Source organism: Vitis vinifera, chromosome 13 (genome assembly GCF_030704535.1).
Source record: "Vitis vinifera cultivar Pinot Noir 40024 chromosome 13, ASM3070453v1".
NCBI classification, from domain to species: Eukaryota; Viridiplantae; Streptophyta; class Magnoliopsida; order Vitales; family Vitaceae; genus Vitis; species Vitis vinifera.
In genome coordinates, this window is record NC_081817.1 from 16,647,660 (window position 1) to 16,670,677 (window position 23,018).

The following is a 23,018-nucleotide window of genomic DNA, read 5'->3' on the forward strand; positions in this document are numbered from 1 at the left end:
GAGAGTCATGGAGATTTAATAAATTGATAATAAAAACAAGAAGAAGACATACTTTAATAGCATGCTAAGTACTTCCATAAAACAAGAAAGTTAGTTTACAAGCAACACTATACAATATGCGTTTCACCCAAAATCAAGAAGCATAGATACAGCAACATAGAAGTCAAAGAGAGCAAGACAAATTGACAATGAGAATTAAACACACCAATTAATAGTGATAAGGAGATAAGAAAGTGTACCTTGATAGTGTATAATAGTACTTTCATTGAGATGAGGTTAATTTACAAATAATAATAATAAACTAGAAAAAAGAATCAAAGGCTAAATCTATATATATAACATCTCAAATCAAGGAAATGAAAGATTGCAAGGAATAAACTCAAGTGAGCAAGGTGCACTAATCATGTCTCCAAATTTAAAATTTACTTAACACATTTTTCAATAAGAATCATTCCACATAAAATATCAAATGAATTATTTTAATCTTGATAAAAGTCTAACTAATAGACATAATTCATTTACAATATGAATCAATAGTAAAAAAGGCTCACAAGAATGTTCAAAAGAGATCAAATTATAAAAAAAAACACATGAATTATCATTAATAGGGGAAAATATCGGTTTTCACAAAATAAATTCCAAATAAATACCAAGAAAGGTTATCTCACCAAAATAAAATTTGAGTAACATCTTTAACATGTGTAGATCACGGTTCAAAATGCCAAATTAAATAAATAGTGGGTTACTTCACAAAAAAAAATCAGCAAGTGATCAAAACAAAAGACTTTACAAAATAAATCTAAAACAAATATCTACAAGTTGAATTTTATCACAAAAAATTTCAAGAAATATTTGCTATATGTCTAGTTTATCATCCAATGGAGAAATTAATTAATTAAATCCCATTCAGTACCAAATTTCATAATGATCATAATAGGTTTAGAATAAAGCATCTTTCCAAGGCATTTAAAAATTTATTTATTTTTAATTAACTTGGAGATGTCAAAAAATCCTACAAAAATTCAAATAACTCTTGGTACGTCTAATTTATATGAAAAATAATTACAGGGCAAGATCACAACAAGCTTCTCTCAGAATTAGAAGAATACCCGTGTAGTAAGTGCAAGAAGAAAAAATCATCTTTCATTTTATAAATTATTTCTTAATATTTTATGCATCAAAAAATAAAATTTAAGAAGTTTTGAATCAAAGAAAAATGTCCAAAGAAATTAAAGGGGTTGTTTAATAATTTAATTTTGCAAAACAATCCCGAGTGTCAAACATAGAGTGAAAACTAAACCTTCTAAAAAATTGACTTATATCTACTAGTTGGAAAATTATTTTTGACTCAAACAAAATTCTAAAATCAAATTCAAGAAGTTTACAATACCATGAAATAATTAGAAAAATTTTAAAGAGTTTGTAAATGGTAATATTCTAATTTTACAAGTTCAAAGGTATGGTGAACTATCAATAGTGTCAATGGAAAACCATAGTTTGGAAAATTTTGTATGTAGGGATCTATTAAATCCCATTTTAATTTCCATGCATTCATCTATAAAGAATCCATTGATTGAAGCTATGAAATTTAACTCAAGTATATTTAAAACCAAAATTCATTTTTAAAACCTTTTTTAAATATGCATATCAAATAAATAAGTAGCATTGTTTCCAAAAATTAACATTTCTTTACCTAATTGATCTAAGATGAATTGGAAACATGAACTTTGAGAATTCATTTTGTTCTAGGAATAAATGAAAATAATTTTAAAATCATTAAAATTCATGAAATATCAAACATCAAACAAATAAGGAAAAAAGTGTGTAAGTGAATTCCTTAGTGTGTCAATGTGAAACTTAAGTGTCCTGAATATTAACTTAAGGTACAACAGCATTCAAGACTAATTGTCTTAATTTAGGTCTTGAATTATGATACAAAAGTGTCCTAAGTGTGTGTCTAATCAAGCACAAGTAATCATCTATTGTGTCAAATGTGTGTGAATTGTGATAGGTAAACCAAAAGCATACATTAACGCGAAACATAAAATCAAGAAGTCATGAATCCAAATTAATATATTCGTTCAAATGTGTCATGCAATTATCCAATGACTTAGATAAAAGAGTTTGAAGAAAAATTAACCAAATCTCAATCATAATTTATCAAATAATCAAATATTTAATAAGACAATTTCTTAAATGTCAAATCTAACAACACTCATGTGTGGCCTATTCGTCCACACCCAACCTAAACTAATACATATCCAAAAATCATCAAAATGATAAGAATTGAATAAAGAGAAGATATTGGTAATAAAAATTAGAGTTAGGGAATAAAATATTTTATGCCAAACTAAAATGCGATTGAACACAAAAAGGAAAAAAAATTACAGATTGACTTTATCCATTTTTAATATTAAAATAAAAAATTATAAGCCATTAAAATTATCATATTTACATGGTTGTATATATCATTCCACATTCTTCATTGATTAATTTTAATTGAATCAAAGCAAAGTCATTAACATGGCATTTCCAGGGATTTTCATTATTATAAAAAAAAATAAAAAAATCAGCCATGAATTTCCTCGACTATACCATTACTCATATAAATTCATTCATTTTTTTTAATTCAATTCATATACTGTCTTCTCTACTTACTCATTGAGAAACTCTCGCATGCATGGCCACACTTTTACTCACATACTAACATTATTCTCTTTTACTCAACATTCATAATTCTCCACAGTCGCCATTATTTTCCACCACTAAAATTCAATTCAACTTTTTAAAATCAAATATCAGTAAATCAAAGGCATATATACACATACCTCTAAGCTGCACTTTCTTTCTCCACGGGATTGCATTACTCATGGACAAAGAAAACATGCGCATTGATGAATTGAAGCTGTGATGATGCTGATTATAGGTATGAGACTGCACCTATGGAGGTGTCGCAAGTTTGTTGATGGAGAAGCAGGTGCACGGATGAATCTGATAGAGATGGAGCAATGAATAATGTGTCAATGGAACGGAGATAATGGTACGCCAATGGTGAAAGCTGATTTTCTCTTTCTGTTGCAGAGGTGTTCCAAAAATAATGGAGAGCATGCATAGATGGAGGTATCGGTCAATATAATCCCGAGTTGGTACAATGCATAGGTGATGCGCCTATGAAATTCCTTCAACTGCTGGTATGTTCATGGAATGATAATGGTGACGCGCGAAGCTAGAGACATTATTGGACCGATGCGTGGATGAACTGGTATGTGGCTGGTGATGATCGAGTCTGGCTTAGCGAAGAAGATGGTAGGCGCAGGTGACAGGTGATACACCAGTGTATCTGAAGATGCAGAAAATTACAATGATCTATGCGGTGCAGGTGTGGTGATATGCACCTTGAACAAATATAGTGCTGGTGCAGTTCTGATAATGGAATTGGCGTACTGGTACTGATCTAGATGCCATGTCTATTGATCTGGAAATGAGGATGAAAGGGCAATGGTCGGAGCAGAATAAGAATGATCAAGAAAAAAGATCACAAGCGATAATCCGGAATTGATGAGACTTCCCCGCTGCAAGTGTCGTTCATCCATGGAAATGGCGAGACTCCCTGAAATTGCAGATGCTGATCCTTCTTCCTTTTTCCAAATCGATCTCCTCGAACTCTCCTTTTTCGAACCCTCTAGAATCCCCTCCACAACCCGTTCTGATGTCAAGCTTCCTCCATTCCCTTAACTGTCTCACCCTTCCAGAGACTCTTTCAAACATAAAGATTCCTATTACGGAGACTTCCCACAAAGCTTCAAAAAATTGCCTGATGACAGGTGTCCTCTTCGCGTGTTCAGCAGGTGCATGGTCTAATGTGCTCTTGTTTGTCTACTGTTGGTGTTCTCCAAATTGCAAGTTGATGATGTAAATTAGAAAGCTGTTGATAACGTGGCATGGTGTACAGGTAGAATTGATGCATGCATGGTCCTCATGATGGACAGTATGCCATCCCTTGGTACCCTGATGGTTTTCCAAAAAAATCCTATGCTGCTGATGAACATGTCTCCAAAGCAGTGCATGAGTAGAGAATCTTCTAGAATTGCTCCCCAGCTTCTCCAAACTTCCAGTTCATAACGTCTCACTAAACAGAAAGAGAAACCATGCATTAATAATTAAACATGCAAATCCTGTATAATGAAGAGTTAAAAAAATAAAATCATTTCATGTAAGAATTTTAAAACTAAATATTAATTCCCATCCAAAATAAAATATAAATGCATTCATATGCAATTCAAAAATTAAAAGTAACTTTAACATAACCAAAAATTTAAAAAATCAAAATTATGCCATTAACAATTAAAATATCAAACCAATATAATTAAATATCATAATTTCCATTTCTTGCACATAAAAATCAAATTATCTATCACATGCAATCAAAATTGATCCAAACTCACCTAATTCTAAAACTATGTCATAGAAAAATATAGTCAAATCTAAATATACTAAAATCAATACTAAATAAAATCTTAAGCTACAAATTCAAGGTCACTAAATAATCACATTAAGAATCCCTAAAAATCCTCCCGAATATGGATAACCAATGGAGACTCAACCATGGGTCATAAAGAGGACTTTAAGTGTGGAATGAGGTATTAAGGGATGAACAAGGGCAACCTTGGATAACATCTACCAAGAGGACAAAATAAGGGATCTACAAATATGTCCCTTTTCGATAGAGATCACGAGTGTAATTTATGGATCATGAAAACATGAGTAATGAATGAAACAAAGTGAACTATACCGAAGAATAGAAAAGATCTCGGAATTTTGTCCTGGCACATGACGTAGTAAGCTAAAAAAAAGTCAAAATCAAAGAGTAAGAATATGAGATTGGAAAATGTGTAGTGAAGGCGAATTTTTTTTATGAAAATAGATTTTAAAATTTGAGAGTAAAGATTTTATCAAAATTTATTTTTCAATAAAATACTCACATAAATTTTAATTTTTTTAGGATGATATTCTCCTATAACACAAGGTTTCCAATTAGGAAATAAGTATTTTAGAAAAATTTCAAAGAAATAATTTATTCATCAAGGTAATTACTAAAGTTTTAAAATGATCTTAATTGATTCAAAAGATTAAGTGGGAGATGGCCTTAGGCAAGCCCATAGCCTCCATTGTCGAGTCCATCATCACTCCCATGGTGGGTTAGGAATGAGGAGATATATGCATGGATGTTGGGATTAAGGTTTTATAAAGCATGACATGATGTAACATATTAAGATTCATTTATAAATTTATTTGTCTATGTTTCTAAGCTTCCTATTTATTATTCCATATCCCTTAATTGGTTATCTAAGCATACACACCCATATATCTTATATTGTACATGACTTGGATGCATTAAGAGTTGTACAAAGGATATAAGTCATGGATGATTTTTTGTAAGGAGATAAGTTATCCATAGTTAGTTCATGGATTCAGGAAATCCAACCTCCTAATTGGAATGATGACTTGTCTTAGTCATTGGGATGAGTATCTCATGGTGAGTACACTAGTATGTATGGTTATACACTAGATAGAACCTATGGTGAATCATGATATAGAACTATTGATTGTCATTATTCACCAAGCTACTATACTACATAAACTATTAACATTGAGAGTATATTGAGTCTATGTCAAAGTCAATAGGAGGCTTTAACTTATGGGTGAGACCTTATAAGTTATCCACAGTTAGTTCATGGATTCAGGCAATCTAACCTCCTAATTGGAATGATGGCTTGTCTTAGTCATTGGGATGAGTTTCTCATGGTGAGTACACTAGTATGCATGGTTACACACTAGATAGAACCTATGGTGAATCATGATATAGAACTATTGATTGTCATTATTCACCAAGCTACTATACTACATAAACTATTAACCTTGAGAGTATATTGAGTCTATGTCAAAGTCAACAGGAGGCTTTAACTTATGGGTGAGACTTTAAGGTGGTCAGATATCTTGTTGGATTAGGTTACTGTTGATCAAGGCTAGTGATAACAAGTATTCTTAATGGAGACACTATAATATCTCATGGGTTGAGATAATGTATCCCCTTAGGTGATCGAAAGGACATGTGATCTAGAAGACTATGGTCATAACATTTTCTTTAGTGGAAATTTGACATATGCTACTTAGACCTAGAGTATTTCAAATAATCACATAATAAGTGGTATTTGTAACTCAAGGATTGAAAGGGTAATCTTGATAGGTGATAGTACTACCTTGTTAGATTATAGACATTAATTCATGAGGAGTTTGCATGTAGTGGATAGTAGGTCATGGAACCAAGCTTTGTTTTGTTGTTATTGACATAGGATACTGGAGTGCAATTGAATCTCTATAGTGGGATGTTGAATAAACTTTAAAATTAGATTCTGAGAGAGTTAGTACTCCTATGAGTCTTAATGGTTCTTACTTGGCCTAATTGATTAATCATATGACTTTTTAAAGTTAATTAATTAATTAGGACCCATTTTGGGCTAAATTAAATGACCCAAGTCTTTAGGGGTTATGGTTTCCATCAATTTTCTCAAGATAATTGTATTCCACCTTCAAAAAGAAGAAAACCAAAGCTTCCTCATTTCCAAAGACCCACCATTTGGAGTGCCAAGATCAAGATAGAGCAATAGGGCAGAAGATCTAGGGTGTATGAGACCTTCGAATACTTTAGGCTTCTTCTTCACCACATGGATTAGATTTGGGAATGTCCAAATTTGAGATAAAGTTATCTAAAGCACTTTTAATCCTTTTGTTAAAAATTTGTATCTTTTGCTTCCATTGCTAGGAGCTAGAGCCTTAAGAAGAAAATCATGCACTAAATCTAGTATATGAAAGTAAATAAATGCATGGATGTGACGCTTTACATTACATTATGACACATGATACTAATACATATCAATTAGATTTTGAAATGACTAAAAAAGTTTTTTATTCTTTAGCCAGAAAGATATGTGGCCTTGAAATAGGGGTTAAGTTGAAAATAATTCATTGTGTGGTAAAGTCGTGGAAACACTTGTTTCTTATGAAAAAAAAAATCAATCTATTTGTTATTTTTCAGTCAATCAATTGAGAAATGTTTTTCTAGAATGCCTAATAACTGTTTTACATTTGGTCTCACTTGCATAGTCCATAGGCCAAATTAAAGGAATATTGATCTTGCTTTAGGTACCTTTCATGGTTAAGAAGGGAGATCAATCTAAAAAGATCTCTAACTAAAGATAAGGTCATGACCTACCCCATGTAGGTTTGATTCTTCTAATACTAAGATTCCTTGCAAAAGGATATATAATCTTAAAAACTCTATATTTTTGCTAAATTTTTGTTAGCCTTAAATTTTAAATTATATTAGATGCACAATAGTTATTCTTTATTATAGATATCATATATGTTTTTATGTTATCACTCTCTTTCTTACAATGGACTAAACCAAACTAATCTTTCGGACTAAACAATATAATTTGGATACTTTTTTTAAAATAACATATGTAATACAAGTTTGTTTCATATGATTGTACTCATGCATGTTACAAACATTCCTTATTTTATTTTTTTCAAATAAATATACTTGATCTCTACCCTTTATTAGGCTTTTGAGCTCACTCATTTTATTAAATGTTTAGAAGTACACTTGATTTTGGGAACGAGTGACATAGGCAAAGACTCAAGAAGTTTATTTACTTGTTTAGTTATCAAACTAATTTATTTGGATTTTAGTGGCTTATATTTACTACTACTTTTGCTAGAGTTGCCATAATTTTGATTTATGAATTTTTGTATGTAAAGACAAATTTCTAATTAAATTTTTGGTCAGCTCAATTACCACTTTAGATAGGTTATGTTATTAGTATGTTGCTAATTAATTTAGCTTATTGGGTCACTCTTATGTCAAGCTTTTGCATTTCACATGTAAAATTATTGTGGTGTCCTGAACTTAGAGTTTGGGTCATCACAAAAAAGGCTTACTATCATAACTGAGATAAGAAGCTTTTTAGGATTTGTTGGGTTATTATAAACGTTTCAAAGAGGGATTCTTTAAGATTGCTCTACCTCTAATTGAATTTACTTAGAAGGAAACTGAGTTTATATGGTCTGATGAATGTGGGGCATAGTTTTGAAGAGTTGAAAAATATATTGGTGACTTTTTTGGTATTGACTATCCCTTCGGGTTTAAGAGGATATGTTGTCATTAGTGATGCATCCAACTAAGGACTTGGTTGTGTATTAATGCAACTTAAGAAGGTTATTGGTTATGCGCAGAACTATCCTACTCATGACTTAGAGTTCGCAACTATGGTTTTCACCCTTAAGATTTGGAGACATTATTTACATGGTGAAACATGTGAGATTTACACTGACCATAAAAGCGTAAAGTATTTATTTTCTCAAAAAGAATTACATATACAAGAAATGAAGTGGATTGAGCTCCTTAAGGACTACAATTGTTCTATCCTATATTAACATAGCAAGGTGAATGTAGTTGTTGATTCTTTGAGTGATTGCACTGAACTATGTATAAAGAATTTGGTGGGTATTGAAGCTTAGAGAAGGGACCTAATAGTGCAAGTGAGATGGAAAAATTAAGAGAATGAAACATGGTGGTGAAAAACTCTTTCTTGAAATCTTACTCATAACAAGAAGGTTGTTGGAAAATGGCTTTATGAAAAACAAGAATTAGTTGAAACTTTTTAACTAATGGAAACTAATAGTTAAGGAAGAGAGAATCCCCAAGGTCCTTTCCTTACCATGGAATGATCCTTGTTATCAATATCTCAACTAGAAGTGTTCACTTATCAATTAAATCCCCTTTACATAATCCCAATTTTTCCTACAGAATTAGTGATTTGAAAATTGTTTTCCTAGGCTTACATAGGGTTGTTCCAAGTCAAAATGGCTTCCCCATTAAGTGTTTGGAATATATTATGGGTACTCTAGGCTCTAATCTCTAATTAGGTATAAAAATTTAATGTTTTCTTAATTCCCAATGTCTCAACCATTTGCTTAATTATGGTATTTAGAGTTGCATAAAGATTTACCCAAGTAAAAATAACTTTACCATTAAGTACTTGGAACACCCTATTAAAAAACTATAATCCCCTATTGTCAAATACTAAGATATGGTTCTTTCTATTGAATTAAAGGGATTCAATGACGAACTACTTTGAATTAAAAACATTTCTGAATGTAAGGATACATTCCAATAAAAAAATGGAAAACCCTAAGGCTCCATTTCCTCAACCCTAAATAACTACTTAATAGACTTTGAATGGAAATTAACTTGAAAGATTGAAATAACAAGAAATTGAAAATCAAAATCTTAAATCAAATATGAAATTGAAATAATCAAGAATATTGAAAAGATTTGGTTACACAAGTATTGAAAAGATTCAGTTACACTGTAAAAAAAATAAAAATAAAAATTAAAGACTAAGGTAGTGATGTAAATAAAGAACAAGAAAATAAAAAGAAACCTAAAACTAAAAGTAGTTCAAAGTAGTTCAAAGATTGCCACTTCCCAAGGTTGAATCTAAGAACCGAACAAGAACATGTAAGAATTTCTCCTCTAATGGAGAAGATCCAAACCCCAAAAGATGGTTACCACCATTCCCTTTCATAGCTTCCCACAAGCATTTAAAGGTTGCAATAGGCCTCATTTAAAAGATTTTTGGTGGGCTTAAGTGAGGGTTACATGTTGGGCTATGAGGAAGGCCTAGAAGTGGCAAATTCATAGCAAAAGGGTGCAAGGCTATAGGTGCAACCCTTATGGCGGTCTTATGCTATGATATAACTCTTCTTTTTGTAATTGGCTTCCAATCAATTAATAACTTACTTTAAGAGTGCTTTTAATGCTAAAATCAAGTTAAAGATGTGATCATTACTAATGTTTTGAAAATGGATTGGATCGGTTGGTTCGATCGATTGGACTTTTGATTAGAACTTGGTCCAGTTTGGTTTAAGCTTTGAGTCGAAAAAAATGTTGAACCAATTACGAACCAAGCAGATTGACGGTTAAACTGCTAGGCCAGTGAATCAACCTACTGGTTTTAGGGTAGTTTTTTCTCTTTTTCTTCCACACAGCCAACCCACTTAGGGAAAACATTTAATGAGTTGGGTTTTGGGGTGTGGTACAATCATTACCCCATGCAATAAATGAACAATATAAATGTCTTATTATCCTCATCGACTTACGATATGGGACAAATATTGAGTTTTTTTTATATTTAAAAACACACACACATGTAGATGAATTAAACCATGGACCTTGAGTACAAGGAATGTGGTTGTGACCATTGTGTTCCTCATGCTTGCTATTGAAAAAGTGCAAATTAAAAATAAAATAACCTAATTGCTTTCAAAAAATTTATAATAATAAATATGTAAAAAAAAAATCCTTGCACAATTTAAATGCATTTATAATTATAAAAGATGAAAAATAAATATTATTAATATTATTTAATTTCTTTACATATATTTTAAATTTTGTAATTAATTTTAATTTTAATAATATATAAATTATATATTTATGATGTTACCGATTCGATCAAGGTTTAACCACCGATCTGACCATTGAACTATGAACTAGTAACTTTTCTGGTTCAATGACCAGTCTGGTTCTAAAAACATTGATCATTACCCTATTTTTTTATGAAATATGGAATTAATCATTGAGTAAAAATTCTAGTGGTTATTTAGCAGCCCTATAAGGAAGACAACCTCATTTGTTGTGTGATTTGAAGATATTGAAGGCTCAATTCACAATTCTAGATTTTGAAGTACTATTGACTAGTCATGGTGTTTAGTCAAATCTAATTGAGAGGATTAAGTCATCATAAAGGGAAAATCTGGTGCAAATCATGGATGGTGTTAAAAAATGTACTAAACTCAACTTTAACACTTTCAGATGATGGGATTTTAAATTTTAGGACTAGACTATGTGTGCCTTAAGTTAGAGATTTGAGAAGAGAGATTCTATGAGAAGCACACAACTCTAAATTTTCAGTTCATCTTGGTGAGACTATGATGCATATGGATATAAGATAACTTTATTTATGACATGGATTAAAGCAAGATATTGCTCATTTTGTAGCACAATGCTTAACTTGACAAGTCAAAGTTGAGCACTAGTGCCCAATTGGGCCATAGCAACTACTTCCCATTCCTAAGAGGAAGTGGAAGCATATTGCAATGAACTTTGTTTCTAGACCACATAAGTCTTTAGTAGATAACAATGCACTAGTGTATGAGATGCAAACTGGATAGGACCTATGGTGAATCATGATGTAAGACTATCGATTGTCATTATTCACCAAGCTACTATATTGCATGACCTTTCAACCTTGAGAAGATATTGAGCCTATGCTAAAATCAAGAGAAGGTTTTGATCTATGGGTGAGACCCTAAAGTGGTCATGTATTCCTAAGGATTGGGTCATTGTTGATGGAGGCTAGTGGAAATGGTATTCTCAATAGAGGTACCATGATATCTCATGGGTTTGAGTCAACTTGTCCCATTGGTTGATCCAAAGGACATGTGATTATGAAATTTATGGCCGCAATAATTCATTTAGTAGAATTTGACATATGCCCCTTTGAGCTATGCCAGTTGATCATATAATAAAGAAGATCGATAACTCAAGGATTGGAAAGGTAATTTCCATAGTGATAACACTACCTTGTTATATTATGGTCACTAGTTCATGGGGAGTCCGCATGGAGTGGATAGACTCACGGACTCGAACTTCATCTCATTGTTATTTACATAAGGTATTGGGATGTACTAACTCTCTATACTAGGATGTTGAATCAGTTTCAGAATTGGATTCTAAGGGAGCCAATACTTCTATGGCTCTAATTGTCCATGCTTTGAGCTCAAATACCATGATGGTAGCGTTAATGAAGGTTGGACTGGCTCTAGGTTCACTCATATGTATAAGGGTGTTTTGGTAATTACACAAGATTGCATAAGGGATAGTAAACAAGGTCTCTAAATTGGGCTAATTGATTAATTAGATGACCGTGTATGGTTAATTAATCAATTAAGACTTGTTTTAGCCTAGATTATGTGACCCAAGCCCATGTGGGCTCAAGTCACTTAAGCCTAGTAATAGAGCCATATAAATACTCCTTAAGGGTTAGGGTTAAGGTTTCCATGGCTTTAGACAATCGTCTTCCACCTCGAGAGAGAAAGAAAGAGAGAGAGTCAAATCTTTCTTCCTTCCAAAACCCATCATTTGGAGTGTCAAGGTCATGATAAGAGTCATTGGACATAAGACTTTGGGTATACGAGACCTCCACAAACTACAGGCTTCTTTTTCACAAACTTTGATTCGACATGGGAACATTTAGATCCAGGTATAAGTCTCTTAGTCTCTAGATTTTCATTCTTTAATGTTTTTTAAATCCATTGTTTTCCATTATGTTAGATTTAGAGAACCTTAGTGATAAATGCATGCACCCTATGAGATCCAAGGCCTGGGAGTAAAGTAATCAAGGGTTCCAAGCAACAAAGCCCTAGGGTAGGTTCTTGCATACTAGATCTATTCTAGGATATGCTCACATATGTTTTATAGGGTTGTTTTATTCATCCCAGATCCCTAAGGATAAATGAATGAAATTCACTTTTATTTGTTCAATTGAATGAATATAGATGGATACGATCTTTGCCTTTTGATTCTCTAGGTTGGGTTATACACCCCATAAGGGGTATAGGATTTTTATTTTATTGTAAAAAAAAAATTGTTTTTTCAATAGATAGGTTGTGAGCTCCATTATTGGAGCATAGGAATTTTTTATTATTGAAAAAAAAAATTATCCATCTATGGTGACTCAAGAGAAAATAAAGATTCCTGAAATTTCTTTTTTAAGATCCTATCGTAACTAAAGAAAAAAGAAAGATTCTTGGAAGTTCTTGTTTTGAGATCCATGCCATCATAGTGGTGTTAACTTTGACTCGAAATTGGGGTTGTCTCCCATAAGTTTCTTGGGGCAAACCACTTATGGTTTTGAAGCTTAGGAAGTTAGAAATTTTTAGGAAGTTAAAAATTTAATGCTTTAAATGGTTTGTAAATCAGAGTTGAGACGAGAGATATATGATTGATTGAAGCAAGATTGGGCAAAGATCGTGCTGTTTCGAGATTGCATTCATGCCAAATTGGTTTTAGTCATTTGGGCTTGATTTTGGGCCTTTTTTAGGGCTCATTTTTGGCAGCAATTGGGCTTTTTGGGGTGTTTTAATTTTTACAAACCCTAATATTTGGTTGTAGTGCTATTTTGGTAGTTTGGATTTTACCTAATTTTTAATTACCAAATATGTAACAGGATCCTTAAAGGACATGAGAAATATTTATTTAATTATTTCCTTGTTTTTATTGAATGTTATCTTTATTAATTGCATATATGGCCTTAAGCTATTTTGGTATTTTTAATTAGAAATAAATTTTCATGAACTTTTCAAAATTAGAAAACTTATTTAAATTGGAATGTGCATGGTTTGAAAATTTTATTTTAAGAAAAGATAAGTTGGAAAAGGATTAAGAGCTTTCTTTCCTTTTTTTAAAAAATAATTCTTAGAGATTTTAATTTTATTTAAAATCTTCGCAAATTTTTGAGATATTTAAGAATAAAATCTTTCTTTTAAGAAAAAGCTTTTGATTTTCCAAATATTTATAAAATAATATTTTTCCTATTTTGCATAAGATTTCGATTTTTAAAAAAAAGTTAATTTTGGAAATTTATGATAGATAATTCATAATTAAGAAAGTTATCAAAATAAGTGTGAAAACCTAAAGAAAAATGTTTTGGTATTCTTATTAAATTTTCATGGGAAAATTTTTCCAAGACTTTATTTAAACAAGTAGTTGTTAATAAGAGAAATAGGATAACATTCAATTTGAATATAGATAGTTTAAGAATAAGAAATAAAAGAACAATTCTTTTAGCATAGGAGTCCTAGTTTAAAGGATAAATAACAGATTTGGAAAGTCTCATGATAGAAAATTTATGATTAAAAGAGTTATTGAAATATTTTTGGAAGTTTTAGTAATTTAATGGAAATATAAAATATTTTGAAAATGTTTTCCAAAATTGATTGTTTAATTCCTTTTACGGAAATAAATATTTTTGAAAGTTTGTCATAGAGAAATATTCTATTAAGGAGTTACTAAAAAGTTATGTTTTTGTTAGCATTTAATGAAATAAATTATTATGAATTTTTCATGAGAATATTTATTAAATTGGAAAAGTAAAGGTATAATGAAAATAAATTTCGTGCGGAATTTTGAATATAAGAATGAAGTTCCTTTCTTAGATAGTATTGTCAGGATTTTCAAAATCTCATAAATTGGTAAATTCTTTATTACACCGGCGTTTCCAATTTGGAAAATAAATATTTTGGAAATTTTCATTACGGAAAATCTATCATTAAAGTTTATCACCAAAAGGTTTAGTAATTTGATGAAGATAAATTTCTTTGAAAACATTTCCTAGGTAAAATATTTATTAATTGGATTTGTGTAAGAAAATGATAATTCATTTTCCAATTACACTAGGTTTCCAATTAGGAAATAAATATTTTTGGAAATTCTCAAAGTAGATAATTTATTTATCAAGGTAATCACTAAGATTTTAAAATAATCTTAATTAATTCAAAAGATTAACTGGGAAAGGGCTTTAAGTAAAGCTTATGGATTCCATTATCGAGTCTATCTTGATTTGGGTTCAACACTACCCTACTGATGGGTTAGGCCTAAAGAATCAGGGGATCTGAACTCTCCAATCATAGAACACTAGACATATCTATAGTGAGATCAACCACCCAACCGGTGGGGTTCCTTACTTGGTGACATTGATAATTCAAAGACAATGGTTATACACTTATTAGTAGATATGAAGTGGTTGAATTGCCTAGCATGGTCCCACTTGCATAATCCATGGGTTAGAGAAAAAGGTATGTTGATCTTGCCTTTAGATACCTTAGTGGTTAAGGCAAAGAGATCAATTTGAGATGATCTTTAATAGTAATAAGGACATGACTTGCCCACTATAGGCTTAATTTTTATAATACTAGGATACCTTGTAAAAGGACATATAGTTTGAGAGAACTAAATTTTTGCTAAATTAATTACCAATTGCCTTGAATGCTCAATTATGTCATATGCATAGTTATTTTATTTGTTACAGATATCATGTTGGTTTAACCATCACTCTCTTGCTCACTTTGGACCAAGCCTAACTATTCTTTTGGATTGTTCTAGATATAGTAACCAATTGCATAGAAGCTAGTTTAGGTCGAACTAGCTATTCCTTATGAACTAACCTAGCAAAAAAAAAGAGAATGGTATCAAAGGTGGATTAGATAGATTAGAAGACTAAGTGTCTAATACTTGAATCTTTGGATAATATGTTGCAATAGCAATATGTCTATTACTAACGATCTTGATATTCTTTTTCTGGTCTGAAAGGGTTATTTAGTGGTAAAGGCAGGTCAACTTAGACAAGTTACCCTTATGACTATAATGAACATTAGAGTTGATATAATCTTAAAGACCTTGTCAATTTCCTTTAGGATGGTTACAAAAATTCTCAAAGAACATAAGGGTGTTCATACAAAAGTTCAGGGTTTTTTAGATTCTTCTACCAAGAAAAAGAACAAGAACATCAAATACGAAAAGTTTAAGAAAATGAATAAGAAAGCAAGATCAAGGGTAGGTGATTCCTTTGTGATATTTTAGGACACTAGAAAAAGAACCAATTTACCTAAGGAAAAAAGAAAGTATACATCATTTTCTCTTTGTTGAATATTTAATGATAGATTTCACCATTTTTGGTGGATAGATTCCAAACCCACTATCTGCAAGTCTTTACAGGGATTTCAACAACTAAGAAGGTTAAATGATAGGATTATTATACTTACCTTAACTTCAATTTAAAGGTTAGTTATGCAGGTTAGTGAGAGGTAATATCTTCCTCTTTTATATGTATTCCATTATCATTTATCCAAGTGATGAGACTAGTTTGATCTTAGGATTGAACCTAATACTAATTAAACATTTGGTATCTAGACCTAGGTCATATTAATTTAAATAGGATCCAAAAATTGGTTAAGTTTAGACTCTTTTTTAGAAGATTTTCTAGTCTACGAATCCCACATAGATGGTCAAATGACAAAGAGGACTAGAGCTAAGGAATGTTTAGAGTTAGTGCATACAGACATGTATGGACCTTTTTGTGTTTATGTGTGGGAAGTGTGGGTATTTCATCATTTTACCAATAAATACTCTAGGTTTAGGTATGTACATAAGAAATTTGATACATTGGATACAACCATTGAATTTAAGATGGGATTGGATATTGGGTAAACATATTAGGCACTTTGATTGGATTGAAGTGGTGTGTCTAGTTTCCATTGATTGCATGGGATTATATCCCAGTTATGTGTACTGGGACTCCATTTCAAAATGGAGAGGTGGAAAGAAGATATTAAAATTTGATAAACATTGTGAGATTGATGATTGGTATTTGCAGATCAAAGGGTTGGTCGCATTCATCAACTTCCCTTGTGTTCGTCGTGGGCGCTTGGGTGAATGCACTATAAGGTTAGGGTATATGTCTTTCCTAACAACAATTACTTTTATGAGAGTTGGTAGGGCTTGAGGTCCTACAAGTGGTATCAAAGTTAAGGTCACGGGTTCAAACCCTAGGGGTGTCGCTGAGAGGAGATTGTTGGTAGACCGAAGGGTTGACAACGTCCATCAACTCCCCTTGTGTTCACTGTGGGCACTTGGGTGAATGCACTATAAGGCTAGGGTATACGTCTTTCCTAACAGTAATTGCTTTTAGGAGAGTTGGTAGCGTCTGAGGTCCTATAATTGGTTTCTCATTACTTCCCATATTCTTTTGGAGATATGTCTTAAAGACTATGTAATACCTCTTTTTCTTAAGAGATATACCAGTTTATAGGATATTTAAGAGGATTTTTGGGTTATTACCTTTATAGTTAGGATCATCATAAGATATTTGTTAGTAAAAATTTCAAATTTCTAATAAAGACTCTATGATAAGGAATAAGACAAAAAATGATATATATATAAATTGGGGGATACATTAGAAGATAGTCCCATTTTTGTACAAGATATTGTGGATCTAAAGTGTTAGAGACATACCATCCATATGATTTCTAGAACACCAGTACCTTATCATAGTGGGAGGTTTATATCCTATGGATTATGATGAAGTAGTGAGCAACTTTTGTATTTATTCTTGGCAAGGAGTTATGAAGCAATAGTTAGAATCTTTGAACTCTATCATTATTTAAGTTCCTATAGAAGCACCTAAAGAGATAAAAACCTATAGGTGTAAGTTAGTCTATAAGATGAATAAAAGAGTAGATGGAAAACTCGAATTTTATGTGGCTAGTTTGTAGCTAAAGGTTATAGTTTGAAATTTTGTTTCCACTATAGAAAACCACTTCAACAATAGTCATACTCAAATCCATCAAAGTACTTTTATCCATTGCAGTGCATCTCATTTATGACATACAATAACTAGACATTTTCACAACAAAGGGCCTTGTGCATACAAAAAGGCGTAAAGAAGCATGATGGTGCTCTTAGATCTTATAGGTAGATGATAATCTACTCATTGGGAATGATGTAGGGATATTTTCATCTATTAAGATTTGGTTGTCCACTTAGTTCTATATGAAAATCTAGAAATGGCATAATATATTCTTGGGTTCAAGGCCTTTCAAGATTGCAAGAAAAGGAAAATTGAGTTATGTCTCCTACACTGAAAAACATTTGGTCAAGCGCATGATATAGGAATCCAAGCCTAGGTTTGGATTTGCCTTTCTCACGATCAGTGTCCTTGTATATCTAAGGAGAAAAATTACATTAAGGTAGTGCCCTATGCCTTTGTTATAAGTAACCTCATGTATGCAATGCTATGTGTTAGATCAAATATTTGCTTTGATGTAGGAATGGTGAGTAGACATTAGTATGATCTAGGATTAAAGTTTTGGGTGGATGTCAAACATATACTCAAGTATCTTTGGAGAACAAAGGGTTATATGCTTATGAGTCTTTGTGATGAGTTGGTACTTGTTAGGTATCGAGAATTAGACTTTCAGCTTGATGAGGACTCTCACAAGTCTATCTCTAGGTATGCGTAGACTCTATGTGGTTTTTATTGCTTTTGAAGAAAAAAGGAAAACTATTTGACTTAAGTGTAGTTCTCTTGGTTTTATCTTTTAAGATTATGTTTTTTTATAATAGGAGGTTGGTGCCACAGTCTAAAGAACCGAGGTACCATTAGAAGAGCAAATGCATATAAATAAAGTAGTACTTGCTTTGTGAGATAGTTATGAGAAGTGATATGACTGTGGAACATATTTTTTTGGTGGTGCCCAGTCTATTTTTAGGGCTAATGGAAGTTTTTTTGGGATTGATCTCCTAAAAACAAGACATAATGTAAAAAAGTTAGACTTAATTGTCCCCTTGTTATCCATTTTATGCATTGACATTGATTTAAGCATTCAACACATATCTCTTACATTGTATGTGACTTGGGTACATAAGGAGTTGGACAAAGGATATAAGTCATAGGTTTCTTGTAAGTAGATAAGTTGTCCATAGTTAGTTCATGGATTTGGGCAATCCAGTTAAGATTGTAGCGCACTACATCCTAATTGGAAGGATAACTTATCTTAGTCGTTGGAATGGGTTTCCTATGGTGAGTGCACTAATGTATGAGATACACACTGGACAGGGCCTACAATGAATCTATTAGGATAAAACCCTAAAAAACATGACATGATGTAATAAACTCTTGGATTTTATTTGTTTAATGAAGTTCCAATTCACTTTTATCTATCCTATTTCCATGCATTATATCTTGTAAGCACTTTAGCCTGCATCTTTTGCATTGTATGTGACTTAGGTGCATTAGGAGTTGCATAGAAGATCCAATTCATGAGATTCCTTGCAAATAGATGACTTGTTCATAGTCGGTTCATGGATCTAAACAACCTATTAGAGGCTATAGTGCACTACCTTCTAATTGGAGGGATGACTGATTATGGCTATCGAGATGGGTTTTCCATGGTGAGTGTACTAGTATGTATGGTTACACATTTGATAGAACCTACGATGAGTCATAACTTAAGGTTATCAAGTAGTCACAACCTCACCAAGTTGTTTCATTATGTTGTCTCTCAACCTTGAGAGAATATTGAGCTTGTGTTGAAACTAATAGTGGCTTTGACCTAAGAGTGAGATCCTAAGCTGATCATATATTCCCTATAGATTGGGTTACTTTTGATAAAAAGAAAATTAAGAAATTCCTTGATAAAATGGTGAGTTGGTAATTTTTTGAATTATTTAATTTCATTCATTCTTTTATTCATTTAATTTTTAAGGGAAATTAATTTAAATATTGGAGAAAATTAAACCTAAGACATTAGAGGAAACCAAATGAACTTATAACAACATGACTTAGAAATTTGAGAGAGATACCTGACACGGATGTTTCTTGTAAGATATTTATGTTTGAATTGTCTATCTCTCTAGAACTATTCTGAGTCATAGAAATTTTTTCCCATGATCTTCACTGCCTATTTTCTAGTTGAAGATAGACCTTTGTGTTTTACTATTGATTTATTGTGTCTTATGAAGCTTTTATTATATTTGGATGATTTGCATACATTTTTATTCCTCTCAAGCTTAGATTTGCACATTGGAGTCACTATAGGAATCTATTCATTTTTCATGCTTTCACAAAGCATCAAGACAAATCTCCAACTATCGTATTCTATTGATTTGATCATATCTTATCCTAGACATTGCTTTATCTTTAGTATTGTTTTCTATATGTGTGCATGTTACAGGATTGGAAGATAAGTACTATAAGATTATGAAATGCATTCCCTTAATTTATTTTTAATTGAGCATTAATATGTGTTATGTAAACTCCATTATGAGAGTTCGGGTGGGTTTATGTAACAATGTTTTGTCACAACCTTATCAAAGGGGAAGATTGTTAGAACATTGAGTCTTTTATATGTATGTTGGCAATTTTATTCCTTTTAATGTTTGGTCATAGAAGTCATTTTAGATAGTGACTTTCTCTCTATTGAAGATCAAGGGTTGTTGTTTATCCAACCAGGAAGTCACGGGTATGTCTAAAAAGGTTTTACTTACGGAAAATTTGGTTCCTATAAGGTATAGAGAGAATTAGCTTATTTTTTAACTTAAAATAACTTACATTTAAATTTTTATAAAAAGGTAGGACCACTCAAGCAGCCTAAAGTGCTCAAGCGTTGAAAAACGCTCAAGCATTCCTCATTGTTCAAGTTCCCTTACTGCTCAAGCGCTCGAGGTGCTCAAGCAATCCTTCATTGAGCTCGAGCGGTTATGGTGATTTTATCGAGATTTTTCATGCAAATTTGATTAAGAGCTCTTCCAAAATTGAAACTTTTTGGGTAACTTGCCTATAAATACCTCATTATAACCCTTTAAGGGTAATAGATCTTATTTTCCTTAGAGAGGGTTTCTTTGGAAAGAAAGTCTAACAAGCCACACCATTCTCGATTTCTGATTCAAAAAATTCAAGCTTTGAATATTGGGTTGAAGACCTTCATTCCTTCGGTGAGGCTGAAGTGTATTCATTAAAGCAATGAGAGGTTGTTGCATCTTGGATGTGGATCAAGTTGTAGGTATGAGAGAATAAGTCTTTAGGGTAAAATGACGAGGTAAATCTATGTAATTTGATCTCATATAGTGGATTTAGATTAAGGGTCTTAGACCTCAAGGTTTTTTTTATCTCCATGGTTAGTGTGAGGATTTTCCACATAAAAATCTTTTATGCCTCATCACTTATATTTTTTATTATCATGTTTGCAATGCCTATCTTTGATTGAATTGATAATCTCTAACTACTTGTAGGGAAAAAGTTAGTTATAACATATAAATTTTTATTTAAATTTTAAAATACACTCATTCATTCCCGCATCTTCTCCTTCTTTGGGTGTTATCCCATTGGACTTTGGGGTTTTTTCAATTTTTTTTATTTGACTATATTTTGCGTTACATGTGCATTTTGAATAAGTAACCTTAATTAACAAGGAAAAATATGTTAACCTTTTGTTACCCTTGGTGAAGGTAATAATGATCTAAAAACCCAAGCAGTAGTGTTGTTACTAACCTAAGGTATACCATTGGTTTCACCCACTAACACATAAGGAATATTTGAGGCTAGCCACTTCTGTAATTCTCACTATGAAGGACACTTTTGTAACTCCCACTATGATAGGCATTCTATTAACTGTTGGGCTAGATTGCTCTATTCCCTAGCCCTCGAACAAATAAGGTGCATGCATCTACCTTAGGCTTCTCTAGAAAGTAATCTAAGACAAAACATGGCTTCAAAAAACCTATTAGATATTTAATATAGAGAGAGCTGAAAGCATACTATAGACCCTCCATTTTTCCTAGTAGCACATGTTATTCTATGTGTTCCCCTCCACTTCTTGTTACCTTTTAGTGTCTCATGGTGGTCCATTATTACTCATTTGATTTACTATTTTTGAGTCACCTTTGGAGATTCGTTGTCGAGGTATTTTTATGGAATAATTGTAATCTTAGTCACACCTAAGTCTAACTCATTTAGATGCATTTTCTAGGTTTAGCTCACTTAATAGAATTTTAACTTAGTTCATTTAGTTTCACCTTAGGTTCAGCTCGCTTAGTTACATTTTAGCTTAATTCATTTAGTTCCACCTTACGTTTAACTAACTTAGTTACACTTTAACTTAATTCACTTAGTGGCACCTTAGGTTCAACTCACTTAGTTACATTTTAGCTTAGTTCACTTAGTGGCACCTTAGGTTCATCTCACTTGGTGACACCTTAGCTTTAGTCTACTTAGTGACACCTTAAGTTCAACTCATTTAGTGACACCTTAGTTTCAGCTCACTTAGTTGCACTTTAGCTTAACTCACTTAGTTGCACTTTAACTTACCTTTCTTAGTGTCAACTCACTTAGTTACACTTTAACTTAGATCACTTAGTTGCACTTTAGCTCAACTCACTTAGTTACACTTTAGGTTTAGTTCACATTGTTGCATTTTAAGAAAATTATTAGTTGCCTTTTAGTTTAGGTACACTTTAGGATAGTTCATCTAGATGTATTTTAGGATCTTTTTAGTTACACTTCATGATAGTATTTCATATCACCTTGCATGGCATGTGCATGAGGGTTGTTTAGGAGAATTTGGGACGCAACCAAAGTGGAGAGGACTTTTAGGAAGGATGTACATGGCCACATGAAAAGATTAAGAAGAGAAATCAATGTTTGGAAAGCCTTTGGAAGAGTATACATGGCTATAGATGAGAGAAATAAGGAAAACATGTCTTTTTTGGAAAGTCTTGAAAATATATACACAACTAGGAGGGTATTTGGAAGATTGGTTTTAGAGATTGAGAGAGACTCTTATTGTTATACATGACATGATGAGACTTGGATGAAGAAGACTCTTTGGAGATTAGTACACGACCATTGGGAGGTTGTTTAGGAAAGTAAGAAGATTTTGGGAGATTGAGGAGAGATTCACATGGTTTTAGGTTACCATTGAGACTTGGAAAGATCACACACGACATAGATAGAGAGGTCTTTGGAGGAGTCCATAGATAGGAGGCTTTGTTAGGATTCATTCACACCATATTGAGAGTGGTGGAGGGCATTGGAAACTTTGGATAAGGAAAGACTCTTTTTAAGAAGTGAGATCCATGGTTTTGGGGAGATTGAGATGCCATAGGATTCTTTGGAGATAGATTTTTAAAAAAAATAAGGATACCATGCTTGATGAGAAGGATATTCCTGTGATTGAGTAGGAGAATTGATGGGAACTCTTTAACTTAACGCCATTGGAAAGTTTGAGAAAGGGTTGAACTCTCTTTGGAAGGGGGTGCGACATAGAGAGTTGAAGAGTTC

General features: G+C 32.2%; 1 protein-coding gene across 1 annotated transcript in view; it reads right to left on the minus strand.

Annotated features, from left to right (window-relative positions):
• LOC100254096 (protein DOWNY MILDEW RESISTANCE 6) overlaps window positions 1-23,018 on the minus strand; it is a 93,718-nt gene continuing 70,700 nt past the window's right edge. The window contains exon 7 of the transcript XR_009467223.1: window positions 1-4,129. The gene's annotated coding sequence lies outside the window, so the exon portion shown is untranslated. The remainder of the gene's footprint in view (window positions 4,130-23,018) is intronic.